General features: G+C 46.1%; 2 protein-coding genes across 4 annotated transcripts in view; one reads left to right on the forward strand and one right to left on the reverse strand.

Moving 5' to 3' along the window:
- Nucleotides 1-19,523, forward strand: part of DOCK2 (dedicator of cytokinesis 2) — a 406,436-nt gene that overhangs the window by 261,468 nt on the left and 125,445 nt on the right. The window lies entirely within an intron of this gene.
- INSYN2B (inhibitory synaptic factor family member 2B) overlaps nucleotides 1-19,523 on the reverse strand; it is a 107,078-nt gene that overhangs the window by 51,153 nt on the left and 36,402 nt on the right. Inside the window, exon 1 of one of the 3 annotated variants that reach the window (XM_084762890.1) lies at nucleotides 2,396-2,732. The exons of the other annotated variants lie outside the window; for them this stretch is intronic. The gene's annotated coding sequence lies outside the window, so the exon portion shown is untranslated. Of the gene's footprint in view, nucleotides 1-2,395; nucleotides 2,733-19,523 lie in introns of those variants that run through there. 3 annotated transcript variants of the gene reach the window in all.

Genomic DNA, 19,523 nt, shown 5'->3' on the forward strand with positions numbered 1-19,523 from the left:
CACCAAGGGAGGAGAGAAAGCTGGCTTTGAACCCAAGCAAGCTCACTTCAGAGCCTTGGCTCTTCCTCACCGTGCCACATTGCCACTACTATTGTAGTGGTTATGCAATTGTTATGATTGTGAAAATAAAATGTAATACAATCAAATATAATATTATGCAAGGGTAATTACATGCCATTAGCTGTATGGGTACTCATTTGCATACTTTGATCTCAGAGATGCCAATGGGGAGAAAAAGCACTTTCTTAGAGGATTTTTAATAGGTTTCAGAAACTGGGTGGGTTAAGCTAAGTTTATAAAGTACTTTTTTACCACTTCTTTCTTGGCTCAAATAGTTTGCTGGCTAGAACTCATCCATGAAAGACAAATGTAGCCCTGGATGTCACCATTCATAGCATTCACGGGGCCAGGCATCACTTCCTGGGTAACGAAGGGGCTTGGTTGGAGGGCACAGTTGTCGCTCAGTGCAAGAATTCCATCAATGCCATTAAAGGTGGTTACTGGGCCCTGGTGGCAGCTGATGGACAGGATACCTTGACAGAGCATATTGACTCCAGCTCCTGTCTCTGCAGGCTTAGCTTATGGTTAGGATTTGGCCCTTCCTTTGGACTTACAGCTGAATGGCTGAACTTATGGAGATGTGTGAGCAAGACTCTTATCCTGCTGGCTTCCAGAAGCTCCTCCAAACCTGGGAGCAGAAAGTTCTGCTAGAGAATGGCAGGTCTAATGGCCGAGTTATGTAACTCTATGATTCCTTGAGTGCACTAAGGTCCATTTCTTTAAGACTGAAGCACCAACCAAAGAGCATACATGGGCTGGACCTGGGCCCTCAACACATATGTAACTGATGGGCGGCTTGACCTTCATGTAGGTCCCCTAGCAAGTGGAGAGGGGCTGTCTCTGACATGGACTCTGCTCCCTGCTTTTCAATCATCTTCCCCTACCTGCCTTGTTGAGCTTCAGTGGAAGAGGATGAACTTAGTCCTGATGGGACTTGACGTGCCAGGGTTGGTTGGAAAGGGGGCGGTGGCTTCTCTTTTCTGAGAAGAAGGGGAGGGAAGGGGGAAGATGGTGGGAGGGTAGAGCCTAGAGGAGAGGAAGGAGGGGACTGCACTGCAATTGAGATGTAAAATGAACAAATAAATTTAATAAAATAATAATAATAATAATAATAATAATAATAATAATAATAATAATAATAACAACTTTGCTCAGCCTATAGATACTTCCCAATTTCAATTATAGAATATGATTTGTTCTTCTCAACTGCTTATATTCTAGTTCCTTCTGTTAAAGACAAGCCCCAGGATCTTCCCCTTTCAAGAGTGCTCTGTAAGAACATGATGCCATCTTCACTGCTGGGCCATTTCTCCAGGCCCCATTATGAAAGATTTGCATTAGGACACTGAAGATCATTTCCTAACAAGAAGCAGCTAATAGCATGTCTTTACTTCCTCTGTGTGTGCAATGGTTAGTGTCCACTGTCAACTTGACCAACCCTAAAATCATCTGGGGTGTGTGCCTGTGTGGGCATGCCTGTGGGAGGCTGAGTATGTTAATTGAGGTGGGAAGTCATACCCACTATGGGTAGTGCCACGCCCTAGCTAGGAGAAAGGGAGCTGAGCAGCAGTAAGTTTTTTTTTTCCTCCCTCCCTTCTGATTATGCCTCAGATTCCCACTGCCTCAATTTCCCTGCCACGATAGATTGCACCTCTAATTGGGAGTCAGAATAAGCCCTTTCTCCCTTAAGTTGCCTCATCAGGGCATTTTATGACAGCATCTGTGAAAGTAAGCCAGTATGGTTTTGTTTTCTTGGCTACACAAGGCTACTCAGGAGACTTTATATGCCTCGAAAACTCAGGAATGCCTGCATCAAGTACAGATAGCCCTCTAACTTTGTTTAACCCGATATTTTCCCATCTCACTTTATCCAAGAGTCCTTCCATAGCTCTATATCAGAAGTACTCTGGACAAGGCCATCACAGGTATGGGACTGTATCTGGCGAATTCATTGAAATGATTGCTTTCTTGGGGATTAGGGCCTGCTGGTCAGAACAGGCTGTCAGCAGTGTTGTGGCAATCATTTCCCAGAAGATCTTAACTGAACTCGTAAGTTTCTCCTGTAAATAGAGTATATCGTGTTACTCTGTCCTGTTGCCAGGAAGAACACACTCATACACAGTAATACTATAAAAGCCTGTTGGGTAAGGTAGCTGTATGGTAGCAGACAATTGAGTGAGAGGTGTGGTCCAAAACAGCCACATGCATCCTGCAAGTGGGCAGGTGTAATGTGAGAGCTTTAACTTAACTCTAACGGCCTTTGCGTTCAGTTCATCTCCTGTGTTCTTTGGCTTTAATACTGTTCCACTTTTGAAAGGCAATGTTAACAATGTACCTCGCAATAATGTCACTTCCTCAGCACCTATGAAGCTGGGTGCAGCTTTGGGAGGCAGCTTTCTAGAAACAATTCATCTCCATTGCCTGAGGCGCCAGGGAGGACTTCATGCACACAGAGATGGAGGCTCAGAGAACACAGCCTCAACTCACACACGTTACAACTATGGTCCTGTTTATTAAGAAGCAACATTAGTAAGTAGATATGTAAATGGAATCAGCAGAGGCACCAGGACTGGTCCATTTAGTCAACCTGACTTTCCTAGGACCTTTGCTATTAAGCCCTTTTAATTATATCTACAAGGTAGGTCTTGGCTATTATGTTTATAGTAGCCACATGAGGGAAACAAACCCAGTAACCACCGACTTGCAGTCTATGGATTATTGCCTATGTTCTCTTCCTAGGCTGGCAGAGTAACCTTGTCTTCTAGGTTTATAGGATTCAGAGATGTTAAGTGATTTGTGCATGGTCACACAGCTAATCCACTGCAGAGCTAGAGCCACATCTTAGCCAATTACTTCCTTCTCTTTTATATTATGCTGTCTCATTCTCTCTCTCTCTCTCTCTCTCTCTCTCTCTCTCTCTCTCTCTCTCCATCTCCCTCCCTCCATTTCTCTCTCTTTCTCTTTCCCTCTCTTCTGTAACATGCTTTTCTATGCTTTCTAATTTTTCTGTAACATTTGTGTGTCATTTTCATAATAACAAATGACAATGACAACCACCCAAAATGTATTATTTGAGTATCGGATTGTAGCCTTTATCTATGGTACTGACGCTGATATTGGCAAAACATTTGTGCTTGTAACCACCCCCACTACACACACACACACACACACACACACACACACACACACACACACACACGCTCATACAACAGAGAATTTTCAACAACCTTCCAGTGTTACCCATAGTCATTATTTTTGCGACCTTGGGCATAGTTCTGCAGGTTTGTGAGTCATTCTTTTCCCTATGATAAGTGAACATCAGGAGGGCTGGGTAGGGCAATGGAAATGCACGTATTTAATAAGAAGAAAAAAAACACAGAAAGAATGTGGATTATTTGTAAGACTCTTATGCAGCCTGTAAGAAGGTTGGCCAGGAAGGTTTTTTTTTTTTCCCTGTTGCCCTTTGCCAGACAAGATGGAGCTAGTGGGGGGACATTTTTGTGTGCTAAGCAATCTGCTGCTTCCTTGGAGATTTCTATGCATTTGCAAGTAGATGCATTGAACTTGGCAGGGGAGAGCAGAGTGAAGTTTGAAGCCCTTGTATTTGCAAAGGACTTGGTAATTAGTTGCCCCTTTGGGGCCTCCAGCTACCTTCTTCTTCCCCCCTCACCCCCACCCCCCAGACCTGTAGTGCTTCTGTGTGCTCTCTCACTGTTGCCTGCTACCCGCTTCCTGCAGGCCACAGTCATCTGATTAATAGATGCTTGGGTGACTTACTCAGAAAACACACTAATCTGGACCCTGACCTGGGAGTGAAGGAAACCAGGCCTGGGAGATGGGAAGGCACCAAATCTGAGTAGCAAGAGCATTAAAAGAGGCAGTACCTCCCAGTACTTCCTTCTGACCTACACCTTCTCATCCTATGTGCGGCTTCTGCATCACTCCCACAGCCTGATGATTCACTTCTGGATTCCCACCACCCTGTTGGTGAATTCCATCCCCCCCCTGCCTCTCCCCCCCCCCCCCGTACTCTTTTCTCCTGTACCCTTCAAGTCTGCCTGACGCTTCTCATTCAGTTGTTGCTCAGAAGATTTAACAATCAGAGACTCTTGATCTCTCAGCTGCTTCCTGGAGAGCAATTTAGGCTCCCGTTGAACACCCATCCCACCTCCTCAGCCCCACTCAATCACACTGGAGTTCATCTGAAGTGTCTGTGACTTCCTATTTAACGTCTCCATCCTGCTGGGGAAAAAAAAATGAGGTCTCCTTCAACCCTCACAGCATCCGAGAGGACTGAATAATTAAACAAAACCATATCTCCTAGTCCCCTTCGCCTTCTTTTCATCAATTTAAAGAACTCTGGCTGACATCCTGATGGGCCAGGACCAGCATAGGGAGATGCTGTCAAAGGGAAGTCTGAGACTTCACTGACAATGACATCCCTAGGAGATCCCAGAACTAAGCACTCCATCCAGTCTGTGTCCAGGCCTGGTCATTACTTTCCTGTCTCCCTAAGGACTGCTTTATCCTGGGAAGCCATTGCTTGTTCCATTTGAGACTGTTTGACCAGGTCATTTAGCATCCATAGCCACAGACTGACCTTCAGCTTGTGCAGGCTCTACTCTCTCCTTCCCTCCTCCCCCCTGTCTAAAGGTTCTTTTGTAAGTAAGGTCTAAAGGCATACATAGCAAGGAGGGAACACAGGACTTTCTAGCAGGCAGCACATCTACTTCCAGTTTCATTTGCTTACACACCTGCCTCTGGGGATCTCTAAAGGGAAGACTTGAGTCTGGTAGGGCATGAGGAGTATGCGGTCCTGAGATGGGATCCCAGAATAATGATGACTAGCTGTGACACTTGGGGAACCTCTCTAGTTCAGACTCTTCATCTGCAGAATACACCCTATGGCACCTGCTGTGTAGATGCTCTATCCCCCATGGCACCTGCTGTGTAGATGCTCCATCCCCCATGGCACCTGCTGTGTAGATGCTCCATCCCCCATGGCACCTGCTGTGTAGATGCTCTATCCCCCATGGCACCTGCTATGTAGATGCTCCATCCCCATGGCACCTGCTATGTAGATGCTCCATCCCCCATGGCACCTGCTGTGTAGATGCTCCATCCCCCATGGCACCTGCTGTGTAGATGCTCCATTCCCAATGGCACCTGCTGTGTAGATGCTCCATCCCCATGGCACCTGCTATGTAGATGCTCCATCCCCCATGGCACCTGCTGTGTAGATGCTCCATCCCCCATGGCACCTGCTGTGTAGATGCTCCATCCCCATAGCACCTGCTGTGTAGATGCTCCATCTCCATAGCACCTGCTGTGTAGATGCTCCATCCCCCATGGCACCTGCTATGTAGATGCTCCATCCCCCATGGCACCTGCTATGTAGATGCTCCATCCCCCATGGCACCTGCTATGTAGATGCTCCATCCCCCATGGCACCTGCTATGTAGATGCTCCATCCCCCATAGCACCTGCTGTGTAGATGCTCCATCCCCCATAGCACCTGCTGTGTAGATGCTCCATCCCCCATAGCACCTGCTGTGTAGATGCTCCATCCCCATGGCACCTGCTGTGTAGATGCTCCATCCCCATAGCACCTGCTGTGTAGATGCTCCATTCCCAATGGCACCTGCTATGTAGATGCTCCATCCCCCATGGCACCTGCTATGTAGATGCTCCATCCCCCATGGCACCTGCTATGTAGATGCTCCATCCCCCATGGCATCTGCTATGTAGATGCTCCATCCCCCATGGCACCTGCTGTGTAGATGATCCATCCCCATGGCTCCTCAAGCCAAGCTATCAGATAGAACATAACCAATAATTGATATATTATACATTCGGTAGGGTGCCAGGGAGATGGGGAGTAGGGGCTGCCTCTGACATGGACTCTGGTGCCCATTTGTTGCCTCTGGCAGGATGGCCTTGCCAGGCCACAGAGGAAGAAGATGCAGGCAGTCTAGATGAGACTTGATAGGCTGGGGTCAAATGTTAGGAGAGGAGGGCTCCCCAATTCTGAGGACTAGGGGAGTGGCATGAGGGAGGGAGGGTGGAATTGCAAAGACACAATGGAGAAGGCTACAGTCGGAATGTAAAGCGAATACAATTTTTAGAAAACAGAACCAAAAAAAGGGCTTTATACAAATGCTAAATTAAAAACAAACACATTTATATGAACAACGAAGACAGTATAACTTTGCATTTGGCATATGTAGGTTAGGTACCTATGAATCCTAAGTGAGTTTTGTGTCTACTACACTGGGACCTCATCTCTAAGATATCTTACTATGTACATGAAAATAGTCCAATATTTAGAAAAATCCAAAATACTTCTGACCTGAAGCATTTAATATGAAGAATGACCAATCTGTATTGTCTGCCTATCAGCTGTTACTCGGTGTTAGGGAATTTAGCAATTTCGGGTCTTCTGATTCAGGTGCCTCTGGAGGAGATGCTCCCAGCCACTATGCCTTATGTGTCCCTAGAAACAGGGAAGAATTTCCTGAAGGTGTTTTATGAGCCTCACCCATGAGCTGTACACCGTGTGCCCAGGAGCTCACAACATGGCAAGGTGGCATTTGCTCTGATCTATGAGCCTCTTAACCTAGGGATGTGCATAAGAAAATAAGCCCTCTCTCAGGGACCTATAAAGTGAAGCCAAGAGGTCTAAGACTAGGAATCTTCTCAACTCCACATCCACTGCCAACAGAGGGAAGCCACTCACCTCACTGTTTCCAGCCCATCCCAGGCAGACTTTCTGCGCACACACTGTCCTTACTTGCCATTGAAGCAACGCTGTAATTTAAATCTAAAGGCACCTTTCTTACTTTTGATTCATGGCTGCAAGATGAATCTCTAATCCTCTACTTCTTGCCATAGCTAAAGACCTGGCGCTTGTCACACAAGCCCAGAGTGAACACAGTCAGCTTGGACCTTCTGTGAGTTTGGTGGCTGTGACTCAAGATTGAACTGATGAAAAGGGGACTGAGAAGGACAGGCTGGACAGTGAGAGCAGGAACGTGGTTCCAAAGCTGGCTAAAGAAGAGGCTTGGGCCAAACCATACAAACACGCTTACCATACATCAGCGGCCACGTCATTCCTAGGGCTAGAAAGACTCAGGGCTGCCAACGGCTTGCAGTTAGGTAAACAGAAGTGGGTTGGACCTACCCACTCAGCAGCCAGCTGATCATTAAGCTTTTGCTGTGTCTCAGCCACCACAGTGTAAACTCGAGGGTAAACAAGACAGTGGGGCTAGACCTCTTTTATTTATTTATTCATTTTTAGATACTGAGAAAACATTTAATTGAGAGAGATACTCAGCTTTAATGCATTTAAAAACAAAGTTTCAAATTAACATAGAGAAAAATGACATAATCATAAGATGAAAATGAAAAAATTATCATAATGGAAAAAATTTAACATGTCTGCAAGATATTGATTGGGGAGACAAGAAGTTAAATGATGTAGAAAATTTGAAAAAGTCAGTAGACTTTAATTTTATTTGTTCACGCCAGTGATCCAATCAAAAATTTTATGCTGATGAAATAAAAGGGATTGACTTATGACACTGAAACTCATGGGAGAGGGAACTGTATTTTTGTTTTAAGGAGTAAATATGAACAAATTTATTGATGTGAGTTCAAAACCTCCAAGAAACAGACATTGTGCAAAACTACAGGCAAGAACGTGGCAGGCTACCTCAGGTGGAATGGTGAGATGCGAACTCACTGTCACTTGTGTTGAGAAGTAAAGGCTAAAAGGAGCTCATCTTGCAGAAAGTCAGAAAGGGGCCAACAAGCATGAGAACATTCTAGAAGGAAGTTTGGGCAGGAAGAGCATGGTCCTTTACTGGATTTGATGCAGGCTGCCAGCTGAAGAGGGGGAGACCGCTCGGCTTCGGCCGTTTTTAGAAGGAAGCAGCTGACATGAGAGTCCTTCAGTCAGACAAGGTGTTTGAGATGTATTGCTAGACACTAGTTCTCACACTTGAACATCAATCAGAATCACCTGTGGGTGTCTGGCCCTCATCCCCGTGGTCTAGGGGTCTGAGAAGGCACATCCCTCCTTGCATGTTGCTAGGTGATATTGATACTGCTGGCCCTGAGAGTGGACACTGGGAATTCCTGTTCAAGTCAGCAGTGAGAGGTCTATCCAAAAGATGCTTGCCTTAGTTGGGTTTTAATAGCTCTGCCATCCTGAGCACAGCCCATCACTGACTGACGTCAGGACAAGAACTCAAGGCAGGAGCCTGGAGGTGCAAACTGAAGAGGAGACCATGGAGGGACACTTCTTACTTGGCTTGGCTCTCCATGGCTTGCTCAGTTTACTTTCCTATACAACCCAGGCCCCCCCCTTCCTAGGGGTGGCACCCCCACATAACAGGCTAGGCCTAATTACATTTATCGTTAATAAAAAGAAACCTGTCCCATAGTCTTACCTACAGTCCAATCTAATGGAGGCATTTTCTCAATTGAGGTCTCCTTTCCCCAGATAACCTTAGCTTGTGTTCAAGCTACTAAAAAGTAACTAACTGATACAGTGCTCCACAGGCTTGATAGAACTTGATGATGTGCAGAGCATATGGATAAAGAGGGAAAGAAACTAAAGATAATTGCAAGTGAACAATCCTGTGTGAACAGCAAAACGCAGAGGAAAACATACACAGGATGGGCAATAACATGGTGTGGCCTGGGTATCTTTTGGGTTCCAAAGGATGTAGGAACTCTCAGAGCCATATACCTTTCACGAAAGGGGACAGAGGATGCATACATGCAGGGCAGGGAGCACACAGGAGCAAGAATAAGACACTGTAATATAGGGCTTTCCCAGGCCACTGTGGTCAGCTCCTTTCCCCTGTAGTCTCATGGCCAGTAACCTATGGACTTGCCCTACCTGAAGAATGACTAAAAACTATACTCAACCTCAGTCCCCAGCAGGTACTGTCTAGTTAGTCTTGATGTCACAGGGTGCACACCTCATGGCTAAGGTCAGGTGGCTTGCCCTTGCCAATCCCCTCCACTACCATCTCACAGGAGAGCGGACTCAACACATCCATCCTAAAGTGACCCGGACCATTTCCTCTGACCATTCTGCCTGAGACCCTATACTTCAATGCAGTGGACCAGGCCCACTGTTCCACTCTTCTCATGGAACCTGAAAGTGTCGTATCCTTAGCTCTAGCAGAATCCTATGCCACTCTCCTCATCAATCTGATGGATGCGTGCAACATGGGAGAGCAACACTTCTGGGCAGAAGAACCAGCCCAGTGAGTGACAGGAAGCATGGTCCAACCCAAAGAGGTCAGGAAAGAGTGGAAGAATAGCACCATGGCTTAGCAAGGGACATGTTGAAGGAAGCATATTAAACATCACACTCTTACACACTCATGTATATCTCAAAGCGGGTCTTGAAAAGACGGGTAGGAATTGCTAACCAAAGCCATGGACACATAGGCTTGCCATCAGCCGTGGGTCGGGCTGGTGCAAACAGCACATAGTCATACAGGTCCAGATGCATCTATACTCGTTAGGAGTGTTAGGAAATCTAAAAACAAAACACAGTATATAAGTACCTTATGCCTACTTTATCAAGAACAGCAATCCAAGAGTGGGTGGCTGGAAGAAAACAGCAATCAGAGCCCAGTAATGTGCATCTAATGTTATTAGGTTAAATACCATACACGCAATTACTTAGTGTTGAAAATTATTAATTGTGCACATGAAGCTCATTCTGTGCCCCAGGTACTTCTAGTCCTGCTCAAATAGTGGAATAATTAGCAGATAAATGCACTATTAATTATGCTGAGGTTTGTCTAGAAGTAGGCCAAAGGACCAATCCTGTAAGACGATGACTGTCAATGTGTCCCTGTTTTATCTCTGTGCCCTGAGTAGAGCAGAGGAGATACTTGATGTCAACACAAGTCACTTCTGGCCCAGGGAGATGAAATTCTTCAGGGAGAATTTTAGAGACCAGTATGGCCTATACTTGTACCAGCTCAGAGGCTGTTTGCAAAACTGCCAATCACAGTTAGACGTTGTAAGAATAAAAGTGCTCTTGCTCTTGAATTCCAATCATGCCACATCCATGAACCAGACCCCAAGTACCCAAGTATCTTGTCTTTTCTCTGTCACCCTTCCTTGACCATATGAAAAAAAATACTCATTTCTTACCCTTGTGATACCCAGAAGATCATCCCACATATGTATGATAGGACGCCAACAAAGCTTTGAGCTTTTCACATCTGGGTTTCCCACAAAGCAGATCCCAACGCACTGTGTGTAGGGTCCCTTAGCTCATCTTTTCGTGTAAGGACATTGGAGAGTAAGATGCCATCCTAATCTAAATAAATGTAGAAGCCCTCACCCAGAGTTGCCTAAAAGAGTATTTTATAGTCATAGGGATTTTGTTTTGTGCTACCAATATGCTATGCCTCCCTAGCTGAAATTGGGTGAATATGAGGAGAGGCAGAACTAAGTTCTCTTCAAAGGTAATTTTAAATAGCCACATATGGTGGTTACCAACGTGGACTTTAGGAACAACACTGGCTCTGATCCATCCCTCAGGAAATAGCATTGCCTGTCTGAGGCCTCAGGAGCTTCACAGCCCCTCAGGGTAATCTGTAATATTCATCTTGGGCAATTTCCCTTTTCCTAGCCAATGAGAGTTTCAGTCACTCCAAATGAGTAAAAGCTGCCTGGAATTAGTCAGGGAGGTGAAGGATGAACATATTAACAGGCTATAGATAACAAGAAAGTCCTTTAAGTATGGATGTGCTGGCTGGAAAATGCTGCCAAGTCAATTTATGCAAAATAATGGAAGACAAAGATGAGCTGTGGCTGACAGAGAGCAATTAAATTTTGTGATGATTTTTGCCTTGAATTATTAATTTCAAGAGGGTTGTTTCTCTCTCTTCAACCTGTGACTTCATCCTTGGAGTGCTGGGTAGAAAGCCTTCCATGTACTTCCAGGATGCTAAGCAGCATTTCTCTTGGATACGTTTCTTGTGTTCTCCATTCTTCCTTAGGGCTGGCCTTTCTATTTCCTCCATGATTCTGACAAATTAGCCATATAAGGAATGATTTACAAAGTAAAATCCTGCATGAACCATTACCACATCTACATTCAGCCTTGTGGATCCCTCTCTGTCCTGAGAGGTCCCCAGGAAAGTACACTGTGCACATACATGTGTGCTAAAGAAACGAGGGCAAATTGGCAGGGAGATGTGGGAGTTGGTCTCCCTCCCGGTCAGCTCAGCTCATGGGTGGGTTGAGAGTGCAGCTGACATCCTTGCTATCTAGGCTAAGCTTGATCAATCTATTGTGAATTCCTCTAGTACCAGGAAGCCATCTTACAAATATATGCCAACAAGGAGGCTCAGAAGAAACAATGCATGTGCAGGAAAATGTATTATTAGCAAAAGCCATCAGGACACAGGCTTGTTATCAATGGTGGTTCAGTGTGAAGGGCACAAACCCAGAGTCACTCGCAGGGGCTTGGCTTGACACTGCCATCCCTCAGCAGATCAAGATGGCTTGATGTAGATGTTGCTCTTTTGGAAACTGATACTTGTTACCTTGGTTACTTGATCTTGGACCTCCTTGAAGCAACTCTTGCCACATATCCATGTGCACCAACTTTCTGGCACATACGATGAGATGTGATTGCTTTATGGTTTAAGGAAAGTGCTCTTGGGTAAGATCAAAGAGGGGTTTACTTCCTCTTCAGTCACTCAGTGGCTGTTGGAGTTACATAAAGTTCTATGACATCTCTGGCCTATGAAACCAAGTTGATACCATGATCCTACACATGTGTGCGCTCACACACACACACACACACACATGTTCATACACACACATATGCATGTGTGTGTGTGTGCGCGCGTGTGTAGTGGGTAGAGCACCATGAGTGAAGAACAGGAGTCACGGGAACAAAGAGCATGGATTACTAGAATGGGGCTCATCTAAGAGGTGGCAAATGGTTGAGATGAAACAGACTAAGGAGGAGTTGAGAGGAGAAGAAGCAGATGGGTAATGTGGAGCAGGAGAAAAAAGACAGTGGCTGCCACATCATGGTGGCTTATGAGGAAAGAGATTCATCTGTGGATGGAACCCAGGAAGGTTCCCCCAGGACGCTCAAGAAAGTGTCACATGTCACAGATGCTCTTACAGTTGGATTTGGGGGCCTTTTCGGTCTGGGATATGTAAGACTCTCCACTGGGTGAAAACCAGGATGGATCAACCAACCAATATCCCTATGTTCCTTGTAAGACGTAATCCAACCCATATCAACAGAAAAAAAAGACCAAATCCTTTTCACGATTTCCCCAGTTCCAGCTTCTGAGAGTGACTATTATTAAAAGTGAATATTTCCATCTTTTCTGACATTTTCTTATAAATATAAAAATACTCACCTTTGTACAATGTTTTTTTTTTTAAAAAAAAACAAACCACTGGCTTTACTGGCTACTTAAAAGACATCTCAAAACTTCTTAGGGGCCAAACCCCCAAATGAGCACTAGAATATTCTAACACTAATGCTGCATCTTCAAACTATAGCTATTGTGTTTGAAAATACCAAAAGCCTCCCTCTGGCCCCTCTGTCAAGTCCTAACCTCCTTGGCATACTGAGGTCTGCTTGCCATTCTCTGCAAAGCAATGATTCTGGGAGGAGTTCCTGCCAGGCAAGATTTCATGCCTGGCCTCGGGGTCATCTGCTGGCCATTACAAGAGACACCTCCACTCCTGGCCTATCACCTGAAACAGGATCTGGATAAGGGCAGGGAAACACAATAATTTACATTTGAGTATGCCCCTAAAGGGAGAGAAGCTGAAGGCTGTGTTGCTATGGAAACTGGGTTCTGTTTACTAGAAGCTTCCTCTACTCTGAGCATAGCAGGTTAGCCTGTATCTGGTGAAGTGGTGGTTCCCAGCCCGAGTGTACATTAAGCTCTCCTGTGTACCACCCCTCAGCATGGTGGCCTCACTTGCTCATGACAATGCCTTGCACCCATAGGTAGTCCTAATATGTAGCAAGGAGACAAGTCCTGCTGGCGGGGATAAATTAGTCACCATGCTGAGTGAGCATCAGAAGTCAGCAGAAAGGAAGACAAGACTTAGTTTTAATAGCGACACTGCATTCAGCCAGGAAGGGAGTCTGTTCATTTGTCCACCTTTCAGAGACAATGCATGGGGAGCTAACCCAACTCATTCCCTCTCCTCACCTGATTTGACCTTCTCCTCGTGGGAAGACACAGTGCACATGCAAGTCAAGAGACCTCACTGGCCCTGTTCCGGAACCCCTGCCAGGCTGAGAGAGCTTGTGTGCGCAGCAGCCTTCAAGCAGCTGTGGAGGTTAGATGCTGTCTTCTCGACTTCCAGGCAATCGCTGACCTTTGCCTTCCCTTCTGGGATTTCCTTCACTGCATAGATTTACAAGGCGGGGAATGGGTGCAGGTGGCTGGAGTCCAGCATTGCCATCATCACAGAGAAGAATAAGCAAGATGCACTGGAGGGAGAACCCTGCCCTCCTGCACAACACACTGGCGGTGTCATCAGTACTGAGGGGCCTTGTGTGATGTTTGCCTGCTTCACTCCATGGAAGAAGTTGTAGCTAACGTGTCTAGGGTCCAGGCTAGGCTGGCAATCATGACTTGTTTGTGCCATGTGTCTATTGGTTGTCACAGTGACCAGCTCAGTGCATGTCTGTTATGCACTCTAGCTTTAGAACTGAAAAGCAGGGATTTAGGGATCAGGTCCCACATGGGTGTTGCCAATACCCATGAACGAGGGTGAGATGCGTGCTATTTTCATTCTTCAGGTAGGAGAAATGGAATCTGAGTTAGGGCTTTTTGGGTCAGGATTAATGCTGTCCTTGGAAGACGACCCTCTGCCCTGTCCTTACCCCTCCTGAGCTGACTTACACTCTTCTGCAAGCACAGAGATCATGGTCTCAGGGATAGAGCATAGCCAATCACAGCTTTCTAATTTGCATTTAATGACCCATTTTCCTGCCATCACAGGCATCAGTGGGTGGGACTTCCCAGACTCCAGCACCCCCCCCCCGAGTAGTAAGGAGAATATATACCCATGTGTGTGAATGCAGTGGTGCCAGCACCACACTTCTCCAAAACATCAGAATGCTCAAAGCTCTCACAGTCCTGGTTCTAAACCTGGCTCCCTGGGCGGTCAGACCTTGGGCAAGATCCTGTCCCTTATTAAGTCTGGTCACTGCCAGTCTTAGGTTATCACTAGCACTAAGATCTCACTGACTTGGGTGCTATGGACTATTTTCTTCTTTTGTAAATGTCTCAGCTTTTATAGGCAGAGTCTCACTTTGTGGCCACGGCTGGCATTGAACGCACTGCAATTCTGCCTCTGCCTCTCGAGTGCTGGGATTAAACATGTGGGTGAGTGGCAGTGGAACTAATCATTAGATGTGACCTTGGCTGTGAAGTACTACTGTTATGAGGTATATAAGGTCAGTACTTGGGAAATGCTCACTGTCCTGCTGTGGTCAATCTCATCCATGATTTACTTACGCGATGGGCATCATCTGTAACCAGGCAAATGAAGTATGAAATGCTACCAAACCAACCGCCTTAGACTTGATTATGAAATCATGATTAAAAATCAATAGCAACCGCCCAAGAAAATAGCTTGCAGGGTGATGATGATCACGAGTCAGTGGATAACTATCCAGACCCTGGACTTCAGATGCTGACATATTGATGTGGCCATTAGACAGGAAGTGATACCTCAGAAAGAAGAGAATATTTATAAATGAGCACTGAAGAGGGAATATGTTTCCCGGACAGTTAAACTGCATGCAACACAACTGAGCAGGGCTTGTGTAGAACTCTTGTCAGTAAGGACCTTCTTCATATGGAGGGGTGTCGGTGCATACGGACAGGCTACAGACCACCTGGCCATTGTCAGTTCACAACAAATCCATACACCATAGGCAGCACCACAGCCAGGATCATCTTCTATGTATTGTGGGACCAACATTTTAAAATCAGCCGAAATGCTTCCAACTCCCATTTAGTGTAGAGACACTGGCTTCTCACTGTTCCCTCTGTTCCTTCTAAAGCCAGTCCAAAGACCGGGTCACTCAAGGTCCTTTTCCCTACTTTGTGCTGTCACCAAAGGCTGACATGCTAAGGAGCCAATAGGGCAGAGACATTTAAGATGAGGACTTGTTTCTAAGGCTACACTTGTTTTACATTGGAATATCAGGTCAAGGCTTGGGCTCCACATTAAGATGTGAATGGTAAAGTCGGCCTGTGGAGGGGAGCACACTTTGTCATGTCCTACCTGCTCTGCAACGAAATGAAGGTCTTCATATGGAGGCATGATGGATGGGCACTGCACATACGGGGAAGCCATCTTTCATTACCATGATATTTTGCTTAAAGCTCCAACTGCTACATTAGGTCTTAAAACTTGTCAAATTGTTCACAGTACACTGACTTCACAGGGGAAAAAAATGGGCTCTCTAAGAACATCAAAAGTCAGGCACTCCAACTAGAACAAGGCATTATAACTCAAAAGTCTTGCAGATAAATAATAATTAGAAATGACATTTACTCAGGAGAGCAGACAGAAAACAACCCTCACTATCAGCTCTGCCCTTAAATGGTTCCAGTTTCATGCCTCTAAACACACTAATAAAAGGCCAGGTCAACAGCCGGGAGGAGTTTAGCAAGGGTATTTTTTCTTGACTGGAGTGGAGGCAAACAGTGTAACAGAGCGTCTTTCAGTTTTCCTAGCATTCTTGCAAAGAGCCCCATAATAGTTCCCCAGTCGAGGGAAAACTGTACACAAACACCTGTCTGCCTTTTAAAAGAACCAAATCAACAGCACTTACATTTTGACTGTGCATGCGCATGTGGAATTCATCTATAGGTCCACGGCACTTCCTGAGAACCACTGAGTGATGACGGTGCTAGCGTTGTGCCCTGGGCTATGCATGCTTTCTAAGAGGGAGCATATGCAGGAGGGCAGGGACAGAGGCACCAGGGTGGGGCCTTTGAGGAGCATTGCCCATCCTAATCCCGAGCCTGCATGCAAACTCTGAAGTCACCTGGCCATTCAGATGAGGCAACTGAGGCACCGTAAGTTGAAGTGATATATCAGAGGCTTCACAGTTTGTCTTAGAAATCCAGTGCCCTGGCAGGGAAACTGCCAGTTATGAGCTGATCAAAATGAATGGTGCCATCTGTTGCACCCTCTGCGTGCCGACAGGGGAGGTGAGGGTCATCGGCAGGTCTCTATTAGAGTGATTGTTGAGTTTCTTTTCTTTACGATTTAGCAGATTCTCAAACGTCGCTAGAGAAACTCATGTGGCTGGTGATCTGTGATGGAATCTAGCTCTCTTCAGAGTGCACAGACCTTCTTGGGGGGGGCCTCACTTCTTCAGCCCATGCAGACTTGATATACCCACACTGCATTGTCCCCTTGAATAATCTCTTATCAGAGGATAATAATTAAGACACGGCAATGCCCGCTTAGTAAATTAGCTAAATTGGCAAAACTCAATTTAAATAGCAATTTCGTCTCCAGCAATAGAATTATAACAGCACCCTTCACTTAATGAGCCAGGCACTTAATAATTCAAACATACTTAGGGGAAAAAAAATCAAACAAAGCTTTTCCAACACAGAAGGGGGCTCCCACCACCTTCTGCTCTGCCAACACAACAGCTTGGATGTTCTGGACTGGAAGCTTCCTACCTGCAGAGTTGGTAGGTACTGCCCGGCTTCTGGGCAACGGGAACTCATTGACAGCGTTTGAGTCATAGAATTGTTTTTGTTACTAAAGTTTTATTAGAGTTCAGTCTTGTCCGTTGTTAATATGATGCCTCCTGGGTGCTTACAGCAAAGTGAAGACTTGAGTCATGGTAGTAGGGCAGTTACAGTTCTCCGGGCCTAATATATATTATCTGGCATTTTTCTGAAAAAAATCTGACCCTTTAAGAAAGTTTGCCGAACAGTAGTGGGGAATCTGTGCTGCCGGATGAGTGACTTTGGGTAGACAATCCTCAACTCCTTCATTTGACGCTAACTCTCTCAGTCAAAAGTCTGTCTCCTGAGAATGTGAGAACTGAGCAAAATGGTCCAGTCCTTGGGCATACTATTCAAAACTGGGCCAATGATTCTACCAACAGCATGGACTGAGTGCCCATTGCGTTGTCGCCCCTACTCTAAGCCCTTTGTTTAATGTCCACAACAACCGTATAAGATAAATATTGAAATTATTTTCATCTTGCAACAAGCTCTCTCATCCCTCTGTCTAGTCTTTCCTGGACTTGTCTTCTTTATGTATCACTTTCTCTCAAGAGTTGACTCTCTAACGGCAAGTGGGGGAAGGGGGGGCTGAACACCCCCTTTGGCCTTGGTGAGGCCAAGAGTAAAAACTCTCAGAGGAGATCTTCAGTGTCTGAGGGACCAATTAAGCTTTAAGCCACACAGATATTTGTTTGTTCAACTACCACTGTGAACCTGAAATGCGCTAGTGTTGAAGGTATGGCCTACAGGGTGAAAAGTCCCTCTACGGCTCACTGTCTGTCATCACTCAACCAAGGAACCAGGAGAGCTGCACCTTAAGCCAATGCCTTTGTTTCTCCTCTTGCGTGAAAATAAAAGTGCTACTCCTAGTCACTGCCTTCACAGACCGTCAGTAAGATACTTTAGGCTGCGTAGAGGAATTCCTCTGCCTGCTGAAGTCTCCAAAGAATAAAAGGAAGGAACTTAGCTGAGTAACCCTAGGGCTCGCTCTGCCTGTTTGCCAGGCTCTGAATAATGCATTTTGCTCATTTCAAGTCCTTTACTCTCTGTCATAAGTCCGTAGAGTTGACACAGTCGTTTCTGCAAATGATAAAGCAGGGAGTCTAAGCATATTACTTTCTCCTGGGCTCTTGGCTATAAAAAGGCTAAGTTGCCTTATTTTTAAATTCCCGGACCCCCATTCCTCTTACGCCTCTGGAAGTTTCTTATGTGCCCCAGGATCCCCATATAAAAATGGATCCAATACTCCGGGGGAGAAAAAGAGGGGGAAAGGTCACTGGAGAGTGAGTAACACTTTCATTTTCAGAGTCCACCCCTGTGGCCATCTCCAGGCCAGTGGATCGAAGCTTGGGGGTGATTTTGCTTCTCATAGGACATTTAGAAAATCCTGGAAACAGTTTTGTTTTCCCACAACTTTGGGATTACTGCTGGTTCCAGTGGCTGAAGGGCAGGACTGCTGCAGTTGCTTCTAGACAAACTTTCACCCCAGGTTAGAGTTACCTGCCCCCAAATGTCTTCATATAAAGAATTAGAACCCCCTATACCCGCACCCGCACCCGCACCCGCACCCGCACCTGTCCCCACATCTGCACCCGCACCCGCACCGGCACCCATGCGCGCGCGCGCGCGCGCACACACACACACCCCTAAGCTTATATTCTCAGGAGCGAGCAACAACAGAGAGTCTGTGTTCAGGTAGCGGGTGGGAGGGGCGTGCATCTTGACACCCATTACAGGCACTAGAGCAGAGCTCTGATCTCAAAGTGTGTGGTCAAGAAATAGAGGTAGCCAAGAACTATGGTTAGGGAGGCCCAGTAGGATTAAGATATGAGGGCTGCAGCGGAAAGCGGAGGGGCGGGGTATGTTAGTTTCTGCAGGCCAAAGGCCCTATGGAGTGAAAACAGGGGAACTGTCTGAAGACCCACAAGCAGGTGAGATGCATGCTGGGAGAAGGAGGAGGGCAGGCCCAGAAGAATGCTTCATCACCTCAAAGATCCTGGATTTGATTTTAATTATTAATCTCTGTGGGACCAAGGAGAATCTTCTGCAGGACGTGACCCAAACCAACACGGGCCGGAAGAGATTACCCTGATGGTTGTCGTGAATAAACAAGCTGGACAGAGCCAAGTGGTTACAGGAAGCAGCAGATTTCATCACTATCAGCTTTCTTCCAGTAGAGAACTGGGATTGGCCAGGCCCCTGTAGGTCAGAACCCCACTCTCTCCAGTCTGGTGCTGCCTGTTTAAGTTTGTGCTGAACGGCAGGTCGCCGTGCAGCAGGAGCCCTGCCACCATAAATGTCAAGACAGACAGCCCTCACCCCCCCCCACCCGCTCCCACTTAAAAATGTGCACCAATTCCAAAATAAAACTCCACCATATCATTGCAGCGTCACATCTGGCCTGCAGTTGCAAAATAACAAATCTACCGCGCTTGCTGGCGTGCTCGGAAAGAGTTCAGCGCAAGACGCACGCCGGCCGCGCTCTAATTTTTTTTCTTTATTGACCTTTTCCAAAGTGTCAGAAAGCAGACTCTCTCATTAGGATGTTGACACCTGAGAAAGTCAGTGGTATATCTTATTTATGGTACTGTGTGCACAAGCGACGGAGAAGGGAGTTAAAAATCAGCTGTCAAGGCAAGGAAAAAAAAAATACGGTTTTCCTCAGTC

Source organism: Acomys minous (assembly GCF_964271855.1).
Source record: "Acomys minous genome assembly, chromosome: 16".
Classification (NCBI taxonomy): domain Eukaryota; kingdom Metazoa; phylum Chordata; class Mammalia; order Rodentia; family Muridae; genus Acomys; species Acomys minous.